A 21,178-nucleotide genomic window follows, 5' to 3' on the forward strand; every position below is an offset into this window, starting at 1 on the left:
GAAATAACAAAATTAGAAGATCCAAATTGCTTTATCAAACATACTGTAACAAATAAAGAAACCAAGATCCATAAAAATAGACTGATAAGAGCATAAAAATTAGTTTTTCATTGATACATTTCTATTTTCCTTTCTCCGAATGGTTACACCATTCTCCTAAAGGGGGGAGGTGTAGCATACTATATGTAACATCCTAATTATACAGTAATAAATCATTTCAAATAGACAACCAAATTAGCATTGATAAGGAATTCCCAACTTCTCAGATTTACCAACGTTAAATTGCCAACGTCTGGAAAAACCCCTTTACCTTCTCAGGCAGTAGATAAAACACAAACAATCTTTTTACTATCAAGCGAAAACGCACTGCGACCTTTCTTCCAACTGTCGTTAAAATAAACCCAAACACAACGGTATGCCGAGGCCAGAAGCAATAAACATCATTTACCTGAATAAGCATCATACAGTATATTGTTAAACAACCACCTACCTTAAGAGAAATGTGCAAACATAGTATATAAGAGAAAATAAAGATGATGCGACGACGATTCGTAAACTCCAAGTTAACCAAGACGGACACGCTGTCCGTTTGTGTTCTTATTCTAAAAATCACTTCCCTACTGCTATAGGAAAACTATCTAGTAAATAAAGATAGTTTAGGCCGGTAGGATTATCTTTATGAACTTTAAGGTGAAGGTTGGTTGAGTACCCAAACCAAAACTTTAAAAGCATTGGTGCATTAAAATCGTTCATTTACTGTAGTAGTAGGGGAGGAGGTTCGGTTGTGGGCAACCTTCGGTTGTGGGCAACCTTCGGTTATGGGCATCCCTATGTATCTTTTGACAGATAAGAGATGCTGTCATTCTGGCAGTCATTTGTTTGCTATAGTAGCATGATGTTTTGGGCTCAATATCAAACCGCATGGGCATCTCTAGTTTGAACTAAAAACAAATCCATTTTTTGTACGAGAAAAACAACACGAAAGTTTTTTTTTTGCCTTTTTTAAAGTGTCATAAATTGAAGTGATTTAATTCAAATAGTGAGTTCTAATGCATATTTATACAGTAAATTTAATCTATATAAATTAGCCTCAACAATGATGATTGCCATTCCAGAAAGGCAGCGAAATACGGTTGTGGGCACCCTTATTTGTTCGGTTTTGGGCACCCTTAATTTTAATAATGAGTTTATTTCAGTTTTATTTCATATTTTTGTTTTATGGGTATGTCTAGTTATTAAACACATACTTTTTGGAACAAAGCGTTGACCGATTTGCTTGCAACAAGTTGGATTCGACGGGGAATCCTGTCCCATTGTTTTGTATTGAAAATTTGTCAGTTCGGACCAAAATATGATTTTTTTTAATGAAAGAGAAAGGCACTATTGCCGCTAGCGGATTAATCAGGATTTTTTGAGTGTGCTGCATACCAATAAAACGAAAATCAATTGAACAATTGAAACCCATTTACCTAAAGTGCTAGTTCAGATCTTTCTTATGTTATTTTTTCAACATCCTCCTTAATGTACCGAGGGAGACATCATAACTGCTAGGTGGATTGATTTGAGTTTTTTTTATTGTCTCCTGGCTGCTATTAGAATGAATAAACTATTCCTTGTCTTTAAATCTGGGTGATTTTTATTCATACTTCTTTATTTTTAGCTAAGTTTTCAAGGGTGCCCACAACCGAACCACCAAATTTTCTAAATTGTCAAAATTTTTCTCAAATCGATGAAATCATACTAATTTCTTTGCTAGTAGTAAGGTTATACGTCTAGCTTTCTATTGCTATACAAATGTCGACACAAGATTAACTATGGCCAAAGTTATGGACCAATCACTAAAGGGTGCCCACAACCGAAACTCCTCCCTTATTTATCTCGTATTTATTACAGCAAAGGTTATTAGTAGAGTAATTCCAAAAATCGACACAGCCTCGCCACGCTCCCTCGATTCCGTCCCATGTTTCGAGTGTCCTCCGAAAACCTGAGCCGATCTGCATAAAATCTAACTGAGCACAAATTGTTTCAAATTTGTATAAAAACTGATTAAACCTACCAAGACCTACCAAGCGCCGGCGAAAAGAGAACCCAGATAGCTAAAAACAACACTTCAGAGCTTTCACTCAACGAAAACCATATTTTAATCTATACCGTAGCAAAATCTATTTTTGTACCACCCAATTTTTGGTACATTCTTCGCGCAAAAATAGCGATTTATATTGAGTTTCCAATTTTAATTGAAGTGCCTTGTTCTAAAAATTGAAGTTCAATAAGGATCCGATCAACATTTCGGACTGCTCTTGTGCGGAATAGTGTCTGTGAGCAGAAGTGAAGTGCAGTGATAAACCCTTCAAATCGGAGGGCCACCAATAAAATTAGCACCTAACTGCTGATTTAGATCAAAATTTGAGCCGAATTGCATAGAAAATCAATCAAGCCGAATCAATGAAGAAATATGTTCAATAATACGGTAATTAATTTCATACGCTATGGACAGGTTAGTATTTTGAATACAAAAATTTGGCTGGACGCTATTTGCAGTAGGGGGAAAGACGGCTTTGGCAGGTTTTGTTCTATTATTGGCAGGGGGGTTTTTGTTGACAAAATTTTATGAAATTTGGCCACAATGTTCTTTGATATGCAAAGAATGTTCAGGCCAAATTTGAGCCTAGTCAGTCATAAAAAAAACCCCTGCCAATAATAGAACAAAACCTGCCAAAGCCGTCATTCCCCCTATTTGAATGTTGGTGGAAGAGGGGTGGAGGATATGCGGTGGAGACTCGTCAGCGAACGGGTGTCATAGGTCATACTGACTGCTATCATGATACTATATCCTTAAAGGAATACAATCTATACCGATAGCGTTAGAAGAGGCTGAGAAACTACAAGCACATTGCATGGATTAAACCAGAAGCCATCAAAATTGGATGGTGGTATCGCAGGATATACAGGATCTCATGTTTTACGCGTTGCACGAAAAATTTGGATTAGTGAAAAATCCGAACCGCATTGAACGGATATTTCCCTGATAAATGATCAAATCAAATTGTCTGCCGAATCAACCAAGTCTTCCATGATGGCCATAGCTGCGGGATCAACCCAATTATTTCCTCCGAGTAATTTTCTTTCACTTCTCGGATAAAAATTTACAGTACCTTGTATGGTTTAATCCATTGGGATATTATGGATTGTATGGTGAACAATACAATCGACTGTTCATTTAATGTAGATAACTTACAGTTGAAAAACATCTATATTGTATTTACATCAAAAGAACAATAAACCCAAATGTCACCAATCATTCCAAATTATTGTTATGGTTCGCTTATGTTAATTAAACTTTCTACCAAATTTTTAAATAAGTCCATTTTGTTGATCAAAAATCCATTTTAAAAGACAAAAAACTGAAAAAAATAAGTAAATGTTTGAAGTATTTGTAATAATGAAGCAACAACAAAAACTATAAAATAACAATAGTTTCAACTGTTGAGAAGCAATTTTTTTTTTATTTTTGTATATAAATTACATTTCAGATCTTAAAAAAATCGCATCTCTGCAACAATTAAAATAATTAAAAAAAAGTTTTTAAATTTTTATTTTTTTTCACTCCGTGGAAAACTAATTCCATTTAGGGTCTGTCTCAATTGGATAATTAAACTGAAATTAAACTTAAAAGTGACATTTCAATAATTATCAAATAACCCTGCTCGCAGAGCAAGATTACTTTTGACAGATATCGAATCATTTTCTACCGATGTCCTATTGGAATTGCTGGGTAGCACCAGCCATTCTTATAACGGGGTGATTTTTTAATTTTCGAACTGTCACTTTTAAGTTTAATTCTCCAAATGAGACAGACCCTTAAGCGTGTAATGTTTTGTTTGTGATTGGGGAAATATAAAAAAAAAATCGAACGGGCAAAGTGCAAGACGCTTCTTTGCTTTCCGCTTTTTTTTTATTCTGCTAGTGGTTGAATAGTGAATCATTGTCTACTGTGCCTTGTCATGATGGTAAGTGCCTAAGTGCTTGTAAGTGTTGTTAAGGTTTTGATTAACTGACCATGCGTGAAAATCTGTATAGGACTTCCCGGCAAGTTCTTGATTGTTATCACCAAAGTAGTTCCTTCGTTTTAGTTAACATGTTGACTTGTTTCTTTCAGAACTATGAAGCTCACTGGAAACCGTAGTTTGCCATCAATCGTCAACGTTTTCCATACAAAACAACTGCTGCTATTCGTTTGTCATATCCACCGAATATAAGAGCTGATACAGGTAACTTTTCTTCATATTTTCTATGTCCGCTTGAAGACCATTGACATTTTTTATAATGTTCATCATCCACAGGATCAGTCCCAAAGAGGATGCCGGAAGATAGCGGCCGCATCAAGCACCGCAATTATTACAATTAGACTACGAACACCAGTACTCTTTACCAGCAGCAACACTTACGGCATGCTCAGCGAGTAGCTTTGAAGAGCGCTCAGTAACAGGATAAAATAAACTCTAAAATTTAGTTGAAACTAAATTTCAAAGCAAAGAAATAAAATGAATTGTAAGACCTTTAATTGTATTGTATTTCTATTGTAGTATTGGTGTGAGATGTATTCCAAATCGTATTGTATTTCTACTGTAAAACAATAAAAAAAATGAGAGAAAACATTTGAAACACATTGTTTTCTATGGTTTTGTCCTTCGAAATCATCCCATTGAAGAACCGTAAAATCAATTGTTTTGCTCTGAATTTTGTATGAAAAATTTTCGATTTTTTTATTGTAAAGATACATAACAACCCCCATTTTTAATGTAAAAGTCCCATTTACCATTCATTTAATCGTGGAAAACCATTATTTCGTATGTGATTTAATTGTTTGAATACCATTATATTCAATTGTAGTTACTATGTTTTAAATGGTGATGTAACAGTAAAATGTATGATATTTTAATGATATTTTTATCCGAGTTGCGTCTCAAATACAGACATGTTTACATTATTTTCAATGTGTCATTCAGTGAAATAACTACCGAGGTTGACCTACTTTGGAAGTCATTATATGAAAATTTAGAAACAATCTGCTCAACTGCAGAAAAATCTACCCAAACTTGTCAATCATGTAGGAGAACGGTTCGCCACTTAATCTCATAGCTCCTATTTCCATCCCATCAAAAACAAAGCAATGGAAAGGAATTTGGTTTGATTATTATTTTTGTGATTTTTTTCAGCAGTGAGCACGCATGTTGACAAAAAGAAGCAACGAATTTAGTGCGGTATTTCTTTATTTAGCGATGAGATGGATATATGTACAGTGAGATTGAGATCGGAACATTTCCCCTATGTACCTATTTTTAAAACAAGAATTGAAATCAACGCATTTTTTATTGCACTTCTTCCTTGCGGGGATTGCTCATTGCGCGTTATTTCTTTTGGCCGAAAGTCACTTGTCAGAATAACACGTTAAGCCGAAAGTCATCTAGCCGAATTTCATTTGGTCGAATTGAATGTTTGCCCTAAACGGTTATTGGGTAGAAAGCGGTATAGCTGAATATATCATTTGGCCTTAAGAGACATACGGACGAAAAGGACGTCATCCGAACTGAAATTTTGGCCTAAAAAGTCATTTACCCTAACAGATGTTTGGTCAAATAGGTTATTTGGTCGAGATAGAGTGCCAATTGGCCGAATGTTATTCGGTCGAACTGGTCATATGGTCGAAAATGTCATTTGCTTAACGAGTAGTATGGCCGAGAACGTCGAATGCCGTTTTCGGCCAAAGAGCCTTTTCTGCCAAACGACCATTTCGGCAAAACAGATTTTTTTTGCAAAATGAATTGAAGACACTTTCAGATGTGTCTCCTTTTCGGCCAAAGAACCGTTTCTGCCAAATGACCAGATGACACATTCAGCCAAACAACTTTCAGGCTTGTGGCCTTGGCCAAAAATTATATTTCAATGAGAAATTTGCTTTCGGCTGTATGTTAATTTTGGCCAAATGACCTATTCAACTGAAGGACTTTTTGGGCAAAATGACCTCCACCATGGACGGATTTCGAATCAAAGCATCAAAATCCGTACAGCTATTTTTTAACTAAGTATTTTAACTGAAGTAGTCTGATTGACTAAACTACTACTGTAAATGGTTCGATACGCACCTTGAGAAGCGATCCCTTCGGTTTGTATTCCGCTTATCTTATGTAATGATTCGCAATTAGTAATTGAAAAACAGTTACTTTTGGTGCAATTATGCTCTACCTGAAAACAAAATGGCGGCAAAAACTCCGCGTTTGATGGGTGGAGATTTGTTTTTGATAATTGTTGTTTTAATTTCAAAGCCTTCTTACCATTCCAATTCCCTAAAAGCTTATTGCCAAGTATCTGGATAGGATAAGATAAATTATTTCTACATTAATTATTTTTAACCCCCTTTCATTTATTGAAACCTCATGAGGTGGACGGATTTCGGTGCTGTACGGATTTCAGTCCCGCACGGTAGTACGGGGTTCGAATATGACACGGCACATTTTCAAGATTCGGGTTACTTTGTTATGTTTTGTGTGGTTGGCTCTTCCTCATATAAAAATTTGATTTCAATAAGAAATTCATCGGGTGCCAACGGGAAATCCTTCGCAATTTCCATAGGAAATAATTTAGAGTTTCCACAAAGAGTTGTTTAATTTCCATGATGAATTCTCTGGATTTTCCTCGGAAATTTCCTGGAATGTGCACATTAATTTTTCAGAAATTCCACGCAAATTTATTCAGGATTTTAATGGGAAACTTTTCGGCATTTCCACTAAAAAATCTTCCTAATTTTTACGAAGTTTTACATGTACTTCAGGATTTCTTCACAAATGGCTGCGGACTACAAATTTGAATTGGCGCACAGTGGCCGAAATGTTTCTAACGCGTTTATTTAATAGTACCTAGCGTACCTAATAGTAATAGCGTAATGGCGTATTCGAGACATTTTATCACTAAGTTAATGCGCTTCTTTAAAGATATTCAGCTCACTGATCAATCCCCCTAAAAGTGAGATAAAAAATATTTTTTTTCCATTTCAAAACATGTAAGGTTTGATTCTTCATAAAAGTTGTAGCAAAAGTTCTCTTAAAAAACTTCGTCGAAGACACCAAGTTCCTAATTCCATTAGTGTTGGAGATTTTTTACGTTGTATGCTGACAACCCCTTAAAATAGGTTATTCATATATATTTTTCGTTTTAATTTCCACATTTTTTGCATGTTTTTGAAAGTTTCAGATAATATAAAAATACGCCGTTTGGTGGCAATTGCAACTTAAAAACTTGAAAAATAAAAAAGTTATTACATTTTCATTGGATTTTTTAGTCATACTTGATTTAACTGCAACGTGAAAAGGGGCAAATTGTAGCAGTCAATCTCATACGCATAACAAAGTACAAGTTATAAACTTTAAATTTATACCTGAACTGTAGAGTTGTAAGCGTTTGTAAGGAATGTTTCATAAAAAAAAACATTTCCTACTATGCAAAGCAAAATCAATCTCTCATCACAAGGAATTAATGAATCAGCGCATCATGCGTCTCCATATGCTTGCATGCTTATATACGTCAAACATGTTCAAAGCTTGTTGAAATAAAAAAGCAATAGATCTCCAAAAGCAATGAAATTACGAACTTGGTGTCTTCAACAAAGTTTTTCAGGAGAACTTTTGCTACAACTCTCGCGAAGACATATGTATTATAGACACTATAGGTTCCATAGACGAGCTGAGGCGAAGGCGAGTGTAGCCAAACGAACTGTCAGTTAGTGTAGCCAAACGAGCATGACGTCACTATTGCAACACAAGCAACGCAGCGTGTGACGTCAAATTAGTGTGGTGCACTGTGAAAAAGTGGAAAAACACACTTAATAGAAATAACCCAACCGTGCCTGCGCTCGTCTATGGAACCTATAGTGTCTATAATATGTATACCTGATTTTTTATTTCGAATGATTTGATCGCAGCAAGCCATGTGCATGGATGGTGGCTTTTGGATTTGCTGTCACGTTTTTGTTCGTTCCCGAACAAAAAATAGAATCGGCTGATGTTTATATTTTGCATATGTACTAGAAAATTTAATTGAGTGAGTGATATGGTCAAGCATTATTTTTGTTGCATAAATAGGGGGAGGAGTGGTTCAAATGTTCGATTTTTTTTTTGCGTTACTTAATTTGAGCACAAAGCCTACACGATTAGTATGATGGAAAACTGTCCATACTGGACTGTGACAGTAGTTGGACCAATGACTGTTTTTGGAAGCATGAAGTTGGATCAATAGTTAACATGATCAAATTAATATCAACCTCACCTGATTTGGAGGACAAATGCTTTTGTCGAGCTACCAGACACTTTGGTCTGATCAGAAAAAATAGGAATAAGGCTGTCAATGCAAACGAAGTTGTGGATGCACCGAAAGAAAAAAATAGCATAGACCGAAGAAGCGAAGTGAGATCACACATATGACCAGGAGGCACAGACTCAGCAGAAACTTGGGGCTTAGGAGAAGTAGAAGCTGAATATTGAAAATTCCTCATTTAAACAATAAATGACTAATTCATGTAATTACTCAAATAGTCGTATTTGGCTTCGTAAAGTTTTAAGGAAACATGTAAGCATTAATAAATGAAAAACCCGAATTATCACCCTAACGGTGATGGTGCCTTTCTCGTGCGATAAAAAAAATAGATTTTTGGCCATACCTTCTGAGCCAAGGTCTGATCCGGCCAATTTTCAATAGGAAATAATCGGACAGAACTCTGCGTCGAATGCATCCTGTTGCGAAGAAATCGGTTCAGGGTAAGCAAAAAAAAGTGAGCTAGATTTAAAATGGTCTTTTTTTTCGAAACCTAATTACTCAATTGCTTGTCGTCTTTGTATTTGTACTATTCACTTCATCTTGAAACTCTAAACAACATCCTTATTTGAAAATACCTGGTTTTGATCTATTGGACCAAATATATTTTAAAAAAATGTATACAGAATGTTTCAAGAGATCAAAAGAAGTCCCCTAAGTAGAACCTTCATCATCCAAGATTGGTTGTCCCGTCACCGAACAGAAGAAACCTACAAATGGCTGGCACGGTCGCCCAAGATAAGAAAAAAAAACGATTATTATGTCAAGGAAGGCCATACGAGCCGCGATGACACGGAAAGTAGTCCGACCGACCCCATGGGAGAAGTAGAGTTCATATTCCCCATGCGTGCACAACAATTTCCTAGGGGTCCTAGTTAAGCTGGCCATATTGCCGCCACCGCCGCCGCACCGACATCATAATTTAGCCACACGGAGTCACTCATTAATATAGATTTCATCTCTCGCATGTTTTTATTGCTGCGGCGGTGGTGTGGGGTTCGGCTGTCACTCGACAAGCAACACTGACAGCCGCCGCCGCGTCGGTGGTGGTGGGCGCGGAGAGTGTGAAGCTTGTAATTATGTTGTTGCTATTAGTGCTGCCGTTGTTGCTGGATGATTATTATTATCATCATCGGACATAGAACAAGACATCATTATTGGCCCGCTCGACAACAGCGTAATCTAGAGCGGCGGCAGAGCGACAAGACTACCGAACAAGGGATGCAACCCGATATGGCTCGCCGGGATGTGCATACCCGCGATCGGGATTACCGGCTCCGTGTGAGATTAAGGAAGGGTGTTGTGCAATTATGAATGGTATCGTGTGTCTAAAAGGTTGAAATGGTCTGCTACAATGATGCGAGCCATGAGTTGACGGGAGATGAATACATGATTATGTTTTATAATTTAGACATCACATCACCGAAAGGATATGATTCCATTTTAAACACAAGTCCCATGTCATACTTAAAGTCGTTCCACCAGCTCGACGAGCAATTATATTTCTCTCTTCGTGCATGTGTCTTTTTCTGTAAGAGCACAAAATTTAAGAAAAGCGAGAGTAATATTAGCCTCTATTTTTAATATAGTAATTATCCGATATTCAGCTGAATGAACTTGTTACTAACAACGTCCAAAATTTTTACCTACTATGTGTCATAAAGTAAAGTTAAACTTTAAGGGATGATAATGAAGTTGAATACTTATCCGTAGCATTCTGTAGTATTTGATGGCACTCACCTGAAAATAGAAAAGGCAAAGATAAACATTAGTCACATAATTAGAGTTCAAGAACATTGGTATAGTAGTGCAAGGAAATTGTATTAGGTCGAGTATTCACTTTATGCGACCTCTGCTCGAAGACGGTGACCCTATCATTGGCATATTAAAGATAGGCATATTACATGCATAGTGATACTTGATATCACTGAATATACTGTAGAACCAGGGTGATTATTTTCACATTGCATCCTATTTACGATGCTTAAATCATGCTTCAAAAGGCGAAGAAGATTCTAAACTTTTCATTAAAGAAATATTTAATTGCCCGATCTGTAGTCTTCACCTTCAAGCTATGAGTTTTTCACATTTATTTCATTACCGGGCACATTTTTTATGCACGCTTTGGAATTCTGTGCATATTTTGAAAACCTTCAGGTCTGGCCAATCAACGCGCGTCCACTGACCCGCGGAATTATCGCGCCGGGCTCTCAGCTAGGTTGTACGTAGATTGCCAGGAGCAACGCAGCAGCACCCAAAGGGCCAACGAAATCAGAACGCAGCCGCGAGAGCCCGGTGGAATCTCCGAGAAATGGGGAAGGGGCGCATCATTAAATCAGCGTGATGCCGCCCGCCGTCGCGTCATTGCCACACCGGCCGCGGGCGGTTCAATTCAAGCTCGCGAAATATACACCGCGTTTGCTCTTTAATTAGATTAATGTGCCGCCCGCCACCGTGGCGTCGCCCCCATCATCGCTCTTCATCGCGCGATGATCATTAGACTGGCATAGAAAACTGGCTGAAATCGGAGTAGGAAATTTCAAATCGAAATTTTTTATTCAAGTCAATTGCGTTGTAAGAAAGTCGCGGTTGTACCTCATGTCCATGGTTTTACAAATGTCCCAGTTAGTATTTCAACCAGTCTAATTTGAACCTCAGGGATGATCACCCTAACAAACTAAGCTTGCGCCCACATACCGAACTAAAATGGATGGGAGGAAGATCTGGGCCAATCTCCGTCCTCAAGCTGAGTGTGGTTTGGGATTGGAGCGGCAGCATTGCCGCCGCGCAGCGGGAAGAAATTGTGAAAGGGTGTTGCTGCTGTGCGAACATTTTAGCGCTGAATTAACCGCACCAGTGCAATGTGCTCCAGCTCTCCTAGGCAGGAGAAGCGTGCGGCTGACGACCGGCTAATGGGCTCATTGAAACCGTTTTGGAATGTTTAACTTAATTTTGTAGTGACATGGGAGAGTGCTGCTGCCGAGCTCATCTTGCCTCCGCGGAATGTGTGCAACTTAATGCCGCTAAATGGACGCGATCCAGGTCACGCCAATTTGAATAGCTCTAGGCCGCCGCGCACAGAGTGCTGCCGCGGTTCGGTATGAAATTCAGAGATGAGTTTCCGCGGTAATGACCCTTATCAGATCACTTCTTGGTATTTGAATGTTGTCAACAATCCGGCGGGGGATTGTTAGAAAGTGTGCTGCGGCAACTTTTATAATATTGTAGAATGTTTCTATTCAAGCTCATTAAAAATTGAACGGTGAACATCTCTCATGTTTAAGAAATTGGTTGAGAGACACTTTCTGTATACGGAAAATTTGCGCTGTCGTAATGTAGGGTAAGACGGTATAAAATCCCCCTAAGGCAATAGCTATTATTACTTTTCAACGTAGTTTATGCAAACTTTGTGTTATTTGGTAGACTAAAAAGTCGCAAATGCATTGCCTGTGAGTAGTCATATAAAAATGTTACAGAGAACACTTAATGAAGCTTTTTTGAAAAGTCGTGAACAAATGGATTTCAAAAAGTGCCTGGGCAAAACGCCCCACCTTAGCCAGAGATGTTTCATAGCCCTTCATTAGTATTTTATTCATCCCATAATAAAAAGGTTACAAACCCCTATGTACTTGACATTAAAAAACCAACATTAGTCCATTTAAGCAGGTTTGAATTACTTTTCAACAGTTTCCATATAATTTGGAAACAACTGCAGCAGGCCCGCCGTGCTTGTGTCTAGTAGGTAAGGGCATATTGGCCTGCCTACACTTGGGCGTTTTGACCAGTGAAATATATTATTGAAAAACTTTACATTTTTAAAGATGGAAGCAATTTTCATATTAATCACTGAGAAAAGTTATTTTGTTGCCCAGCTGAGTGTTCCAGTGCAAATTTTGCGGACAGTATGCTTGCGTCGCTCCAGAATGTTGAGCCAACAAACATTGAAAGTTACATCAAAACTGTAACTTTTTGTATTTTGCTAATATTTTCATTATGTAATACTAAAATACTTCCACAGTCACATAGTATGATGGTTTAACAAATATATAAAGGTACCAACTGATTTTTACCCTTAGTTATAGTTTTCTAGAAATCAAGGGGAGCGTTTTGGCCAGCCCGGATAAAAAATACAATAGAGTTGCAATAAAATATCATAAAATCACAATACATTTTATTTATGAACATTAAATTCTATTGTTTTTATATCATACCAATTAAAGTGCCATATTGTTGTTCCAATAGACGTACAATAGACTCAATTGCCAGTTAAAAGTTGGCAATAGAATCACAATAAATTCAATTGTAATGGCAAAAATTTGTTCGAGAAAAAAATATTTTTTTTATTGTAAAGATACATAACAACCCCTATTTTCTATTGTAAAACTGCCATTTACAATAGCCGTTATGGTGGAAAACAATATTCTTCAATGTTATTCTATTGTGAGCCACAATAGAGTTTACCGTAATTACTATTAGTTTCAGCGTAATGTTACAATAATTTTTTTGGAATTTTTTATTAGGGAGGTGGGGCACATTATACCGTCTTACCCTACAGAATTCTAGAATCTGGCCTACATACTTGGTTGTGCAAATATCGACAATTAATTTTGAGTTTTTCATTGAATTCAAATTCCACATCGGATAAGTGTATTAGGGATTAAATTACGATTTGAATAATTCTCGGGTACTTATTCAAAAGGACGTATGTGATTTTGTAAACAAAGATTCAGACGTCGATTTGTCCGATATGATTGCCCTCCCACGCAAACCATCAACATAGACAAATAGGGGGAGGCTTCGGCTACCTGTTGGTGGTGTTGGTTTGCGTGGGAATGCCATCAGAACGAAAAAATCGACGTTTGAATTTTTGTTTACAAAATCACATACGTCCATTTGAATAAGCACCCGAGAATTGTTGACTTTAATTTTAAATTTGAATTGTAAATGTTTTTAAATGAACTACATTTTGGCCACAATTTAATACGAATTTGCATTTAAATTATTGTTTAGATTCGAGTTCAAAATAAAATTATACTTGAATTTTTTCATCTGGATTTTAATCACAGGGGTTGCACAGAATGATCGGGACAGGCAAAATTTCGTCAAAATTAAAATGACTATAACTCTGAAATATTATCCGTTTTTTTTATTCTGCCGGTGTTCGACGGGAAAATTTATCTTGTTTTGGAAAACTGGATCAAATTCATGTCCAGACCAGTACTGAGATTTTCATTTTCATTGAGGGAGGTCACGCGATATTTACATTTTATCCTCTTTCCCGCTTTCATAGAAAACATAAACAATGAAAGGAATTCCGCTAAATTTTCACGGATTTTTATTTCATGAAAGCGCATCAAAATATTGTAAACAAGCTGTTTCTTCTTCAACAATGTTACTTCTAACTCGAAAATCAGGAACAATATAATCATTTTATCGACTTATTATTATTATCGACTAGTCATCGTTATTTGCACAGATCCATTGAAACTATTTAGAAATTTAGATTTCAAAACAAAGCAACATTCCCATCATGACTGCTTGTAATGTGACAAGTGTCCGGAAAAATGTAGCGACATTTTCATTTGGTCTCTTGAAAATTAGAATGCAACGGTTTTCGCTTTTACATGGCGATCATGAAAATTACCATTACTGGTCCAGACTGCCAGATACTGGAGGTATTCTGGATTGTTGGAGCGCATGTAAAAGGTGCCATTTTTTGGTCGTATGTACTTTTACTACGAGTGGATAATTGGCCCTTTTATATTTTTTGCAGAAACTAGAGCTACAGACAAACAGACGGAACTCTTAATGTAAATTGTTTGAAAAATTATCGTCATTCGCTTTACAGAAAACACTGCTGCCATCTGCCAGATTCGCGAGAAACACAGTCGGCCATGATTGATTTCCATTTGACGTGTGCTCCTAGCGCATACTTCCACATGAATTATCATTATCATCGTCATCAATGCAGAAAACATTCAGCAGCATGTACACCAATCAAATGTCAAGGCGATTGAGCGCTAGCTCCTCTTTTGGCACAATCGTGTAACACAGATGAATTTCAAATCATCTGTCCCAAAACGTGAACGATGTTGAAATGAGAAGTGTTACGTCTGTTTGTCTGTGTTAGAGCTTTGCCTGAGTTGTTTGATATATTGATGCCACGGATCGGTCGGCAACACATGAGATATGGCCGTTCCCGTGAAATCCGTGAAACTATCTCTGGTCATAGTGGTCATTACATTTTTTTTTATTATACCAATATGGGTATCAAAATTCACCATGAAGATAAATAGTCCATTAAAATTGTATGCACAGCATTTAGGAAAAAATGTTTCCATTAACAATTGGGTCCTGAAGCCTGCAAGTCAGTGAAATGATATTTTTGTGTATGAGACTTTTTAAGATATGTTTTGGGCTGAGCGACACAGTTATCAGGTGATTACAATCTCCCTCAACTTCTGTGGGCTTATGATGACGACGTGGGGGCTATTTACCTACGACCGTATCCTCCGAACAAGCTTACTCTCAACGAGAATCCCGTCTCCTCTGGTCTGCTGCAAATATGTGATTGAGCACATCGCCAATGGTAGACTATTAGATCTGGCATTTGTAAGTAACGTCAACGAAACTGAACTGATTGAAGCGCCATCCACGATGTTAAGGCCAGACCGCCATCATAAACCGTTTGTTATACGTTTAGACAAACAACGTACTTTGGATCCTTCTCGAAGTATCACCTCTAATCAAGAATTAGATTTCGCACGTTGTGACTTTGACGCTGTAAAGTCGGAGTTTGGCTCACTCGATTGGCATCAAATCGTTGGTGAAACCGATGTGAATATGGCTATCTCAGCGTTCTTCAGAACTGTTTACGATTCGGTCAGAAGGCATACTACTACCCGTAGATGTTCCCCGCGTCGGACATTCAAGCAACCTTGGTGGAACTTACAACACATGCAGACTTACAACACATGCGTAACGTTCTCCGCAAGGCACGACGACGGTATTTCAAAAACAGTAATTTTGAGAATAGAACGTTTCTTCAACACATCGAAGCATAGTATGGCGATTTTGTTAACACTACTTTCCGTAACTACCTGTTTTGTGTTCAAGAGGAAGTCGAACCCATCATCGTTTTGGCGGTTCATTAACAGCAGGAAGAACTCGCAGCTGGTTCCTTCGGCAGTGGCGTAGCCAGAAAATCGGTCTGGGGGGGAGGGGAGGGTTTTCAGAACATTTTTTTTTATCGAAAAAAAAATTTCTTCTAAAAATTTTGTCTCTGGGGGGGGTTTTATGTCCAAAACCACCCCCGTGGCTACGTCACTGTCCTTCGGATATGTCATTTGGCGTCGTTACTTCCGGCGGCAGCTGAACTTTTTGCCAGTTTCTTCAAGTCTGTGTATAAGGCCGCGTCTCCTACAAACTCAGTTGGCGCTATAGACTCACTTCAATCGTACTACATCAATTTCCCACGCCCGATATTCTCTACTGCAGAACTAGTAAGCGCATTGAGATCTATTGATCCATCAAAGGGCCCTGATCCGGATAAACTGCCGCCAAGCTTTATTCATAACTGCTCCGATGTACTGGGACTGTCAGTTTGTTTTCTGTTCAACTTGTATCTAATGCAGATGCGTGGAAGCTATCCGCAGTTACTCCAATACACAAAACGGGTAGCATTCATAATGTTGAAGAAAATTACCGTCCCATATCAATATTATGCTGTCTGGCGAAAACATTGGAGCTCCTCATCCATGAAAGGCTGTATTCGGCTGCCGTCCTTATCATTTCTGTATATCTGCATGGATTCGTAAAAAAACGTTCAGCAGTGACGAATCTCATGACATACCCCAGCATGTTGAACTCAAGCCTAGAAAAACGATGTCAAGTGGACAGTATATACATAGATTTTTCGAAAGCATCCAATAGAGTACCGCACACTTTGTTGCTTAGGAAGCTTGACCGCCTTGGATTTCCTGATTGGATTATCGACTGGCTCTGTTCATACTTGACTGGAAGATCCGCCTTAGTCAAAATAGGTGCTGAAAAGTAAGACACATTCATGACGCCATCCGGAGTGCCGCAAGGCAGCCACCTTGATCCGCAGCTTTTCATAATTTTTGTCAACGATTTGTACGACCGACTTCGTTCCCACCGCCTGATGTACGGTGACGATCTAATTTTTTTTCGAATACTAACTTCGCTTGTCGACTGCTCCGCTCTACAGCATGATCTCGTTACCATGGTGTGTGCTGAATGGCATGGATTTGAATTTCAAAAAGTGCAAAAATCATAAGTTTCAACAGATCAAGGACGCAAATCGATTTCAACTACTCATCAGATGGAATTTCACTGGATCGCGTCTCTTCCATCAATTATCTTGGCGTAACAATGGACAAAAAACTCAATTTCAGCAAGCATATATCTGTGACAACCGCCAAAGCTTTTGCTGTGCTCGGTTTTATTCGTCGCAACGGCGCGGAATTCAACGACGTGTATGCTTTAAAAAGTTTGTACAGCTGTCTTGTTCGCAGCGTACTTGAATATGCCGTACCAGTTTGGGCGCCTTTCCATGAAGTGCAGTCAGCCCGTATCAAACGAGTTCAACGTGGTTTTGTCCGGTTCGCCCTCAGGAGGTTGCCCTAGACCAATCCGATTACCACAGTACGAGGATCGTTGTCAGCTAATACACTTGAAACCGCTCCGCCAAAGACGTGCATATTTGTAGAGGATGTTCGCCTTTGACCTGCTAAGCCACCGGCTGGACTGTGATGAGCTACTACAGCGTGTCACCTTTTATGTTCCGGCTCGCCGCTCCCGTCAGCGGCAACTATTTTGGGCTAGAAGACAAACCTCCGTTTTCGGCCAGAACCATCCGCTAGAAAGATGTTTTAACCTTCTCAATGACTTTGATTTTAACGTTAAACGTTAACAGGACTTCCTTTAAAAATAGCATTGAGCGTCTACTAGATGTAAGTTAATTTTAGAAGTAGCAGTCTGTACAGCATAGCTGAAGACGAAGAAAAATAAATAAAAAAATATCAGGTCAATATATTAACTGTAAAAGGTTGAATCAAGTGCCCTGCGGTGTTGATAGTGCGTTTGAATCATATTACGCAGTACATCAAGTACGCCAAACAAGACCGAAAATGTCGAGGAAGCATTTTCCATCTATTTTTAAATTTCAAATCAAACAATGCTCCATTCGACTTTTTAGTCGGAAGAAAAACTCTTTTTAACGCATGCACAACGACTAATAGTTATTACCGATCGGTAATTATATTAAAAAGACATAATTCTTTAGTAGAAAGTATGCATTAACTGGGTATAAAGCGATGTAAATTGTTATCGTTCCATCGGAGTCATAGTCAAGTAATATTAAGTCAGATCTGAAATCGTTTTTAGTTATGTGCAGGGAATCAATATTCGAGCAACGCCCAACAATATACCCTTTGTCGTCAACAGAGCTTGTTACTGACAAACGCACCTCGCAACAAGCCTTTGTCAGAACCCAAACACAATATGACAAGAATCATTTGGCCTACATGCTCTGATAATTCCGAGAATACGATGATAATTTTGTAATCATAGTTAGATTCTCGAATATTTCCATAAAAGCAGAAACTATGATAGCTTAAAACCGAGATTTGCTGTAGAGTTAATGCAACATAACGGGATGAAAAGTTAGCAAAAAATTGTCTTCTTTTTTGTTGCTGACTAAAAAATTCGGATCTTCGTCATTATTCTCTCCGACAAAAACAAAGCTTTGTCGTTGGTTCTCTTTTGTCGCTTGTTTCGCAAGTGCATCCAAGAAAAATTGATTCCCTGGTTATGTGAAAATCAAACTAAAATCTAACAACTTTCCATCAAGAATGCTATTTGATGGCAGGGTGGGAAAAAAATCCGAAGACATCTGTAAATTATTTGTCGAATTCTATACAGTCTATACAACTCAAGAAAATAGCGATAGAGATTTTGTTTTCTTCTCTTATCTTCCTGAACTGACGAAATGTATTGAGGTGAATAATATAACTACCCCCTCAGACCGCATCGTGCTTTCGTGCTGTGCGGTTCTTTCTCTCTTTGCGGAAGGAAGTTTTTAATACTACCCGAAGCTATTTTAATTTCAACGGTGCTTCTTAGCGCTATTTGTACCCACTGATCCCGTTACGATCTTTGCAAGGACCCGTGCCTTCGTTTTACGTTGGACCCGTTTGCGGAAGTAAAATTCCGACAAGCGGTGGTAATCCTGCAGGGACACCGTTCTGGGAAAAAACCTCTTAGAAGGTCACGTCTCCACGCTCAGCAATGAGTATTAACAAAAACAAGAGGAAAGGGGAGTCTCTGAATTCTCCACTTCCTTCAAAGAAACAAGGTTTCAAGACCGTCCTGCCCAAGCGCGGAAAAATAGAAGGAAGCTGGAGAATTCAGATATTCCTTCTAACTCTAATATCGGAAATAATTCTTCTCCAATCGAACTGAGCAATCAGTTCGATTTGATTAATGATAAAATAGAGCAAATCGAATCTACCTCTAGCCCAGGTGATTCGATTCATGCGAAAAGCAAAGGATTCCGCCAATTGTGGTATCTGTTGCCGAGTTTTCTGGCTTCCGGAATGAGATTTTGAGTAACCTTCAGGGATCAAGGTTTCATTTCAGATTGCTAGGAAGGGTGACTGCCGCGTTTTGCCGGGATCCTTTGACGATCGCAAACGTCTTCTTCACTATTTAACTGAGAAGCGCCATAAATTCTTCACATACGACGACAAAACTGAGCGATTGTTCAAAGTCGTCTTGAAAGGTCTCCCCAGTGATGACAAATCACTGGATGAGATTAAATTGAAATTTCTCAATTACTTGGATTTTCACCAGTCCAAGTAATTAAGATGAAAAGAAATCCCATTCTGGAACTTCCCAGAGGGCATTTCTCAAGAATTTTATTTAGTTCATTTTAACAAAAGTGAACTAAATAATATGAAAAGTTTGGAAAAGGCCTGTATTATGTCTCATGTCCGTGTTACATGGGAACATTTCCGCAGGCCTGGAAACTTCCAAAACCCTACCCAGTGCCGTAAGTGCCAAAAGTGGGGTCATGGAACCAAACATTGTCACATGGATGCTAAATGCATGATTTGTGGTGGAACCTCTCACGCCAAGGACGCATGTCCTGTGAGAGAAGATTCCAATAAATTTAAGTGCGCAAACTGTGGGGCAATCATAAATCCAATTTCTGGGAATGCCCTTCACGCAAAAAGTTTTGAATTCCCGTGCAAAATTGATGACGGGAAATTCCAATCGGATCCCAAACGCTCAAATTTCGAAACCGGTTACCGGTCGAGCAATTCATACCCACCACAATTCACAAACAAATTTTGCCGCTCGTCAACACGTATGCAAACATCGCTGCTGGTAGACAAAATTTCTCTTCTGAAAATGAGGTTTATACCCATGTCCCAACGGAAAATAACGGTCATGTTGCCGATTCAGGTAGCATGACTGCTTCCGATTTTGATTTTTAACTGAACAATTGCATCACATGATTGATGCAATGTTCAAAGCAAATACCATTCCTGAAGCTGTTCAGGTTGGTATAAAGTACACACAAAAATTGTTATCGGACTCCGTTTCAATGGATCCAAATAATTGTGTGAAAGTTCTAAATTGGAATGCCCGCTCTCTAAAGGGTAAGGAAGATGAATTATTCAACTTCCTTTCAGTTCATAATGTGCATATTGCCATTATAACTGAAACGTATTTAAAACCAGGACTCTCCATTAAAAGAGATCCAAACTATTTTATCTACAGAAATGATCGTCTTGACAGCGCCTGTGGTGGGGTCGCCATTGTCATTAATAGACGTATCAAACATAAATTATTTTCTTCGTTTGAAACCAAAGTTTTTGAAACCTTGGGAGTTTCTGTTGAAACAAATTTTGGACAATTTTCCTTCATTGCAGCCTACTTGCCTTTTCAATGCAATGGGCAGCAAAAGAATTTGTTGAAAGCTGATCTTCAAATTCTGACTCGCAACAAATCAAAATTCTTCGTAATTGGTGACTTCAATGCCAAACACCGTTCATGGAATAATGCTCAAAGCAATTCCAATGGTAAAATTTTATTTGAAGATTGTTCTGCGGGATATTATACTATTCAATATCTCAATGGACCAACTTGTTTTTCTTCCAGTCGAAATCCTTCTACAATTGATTTAGTTTTAACGGATTCAAGTCAGCTGTGTGGTCAATTGGTAACTCATGCTGACTTTGACTCTGATCACCTTCCTGTGACATTTGAAATCTCACAAGAAGCCATTTATAATCCAATCAGCTCTACTTTTAATTATCATAGAGCTGATTGGGATTTATATAAAACGTATATCGATAGGAATTTTGATGTTGATATTCCTCTCGATACCAAAAGTGATATTGATAATGCTCTCGTATCTTTGACAAATTTAATTGTCGAAGCCAGAGGCATTGCAATTCCGAAATGTGAAGTTAAATTCAACTCCATTATTATTGACGACGATCTTCAGCTACTAATCCGTCTTAAAAATGTGAGAAGAAGGCAATACCAAAGAACTCGCGATCCCGCGTTGAAAGTTATTTGGCGAGATTTGCAAAATGAAATTAAAAACGTTTCGCTATTCTGAGAAATACCAACTTTGAGAATAATGTCTCGAAGTTGGATCCCAGTTCGAAACCCTTTTGGAAATTAACGAAAATTCTTAAAAAACCTCAAAAGCCAATTCCAGCGCTTAAAGAGGGAAATAAAATTTTATTAATAAATGGCGAAAAGGCTCAAAAAC

The 21,178-nt window shown here is 38.1% G+C and overlaps 1 protein-coding gene and 1 long non-coding RNA gene across 2 annotated transcripts in view; one reads left to right on the forward strand and one right to left on the reverse strand.

Moving 5' to 3' along the window:
• Positions 1–21,178, reverse strand: part of LOC134212048 (uncharacterized) — a 472,480-nt gene that overhangs the window by 292,041 nt on the left and 159,261 nt on the right.
• Positions 3,931–4,629, forward strand: LOC134216147 (uncharacterized). Its single transcript, XR_009980522.1, has 3 exons — positions 3,931–4,010; positions 4,160–4,271; positions 4,344–4,629. It is a non-coding gene; the product is annotated as an uncharacterized LOC134216147 (long non-coding RNA).

This window comes from Armigeres subalbatus, chromosome 2, assembly GCF_024139115.2.
Source record: "Armigeres subalbatus isolate Guangzhou_Male chromosome 2, GZ_Asu_2, whole genome shotgun sequence".
In the NCBI taxonomy this organism is placed as follows: Eukaryota; Metazoa; Arthropoda; class Insecta; order Diptera; family Culicidae; genus Armigeres; species Armigeres subalbatus.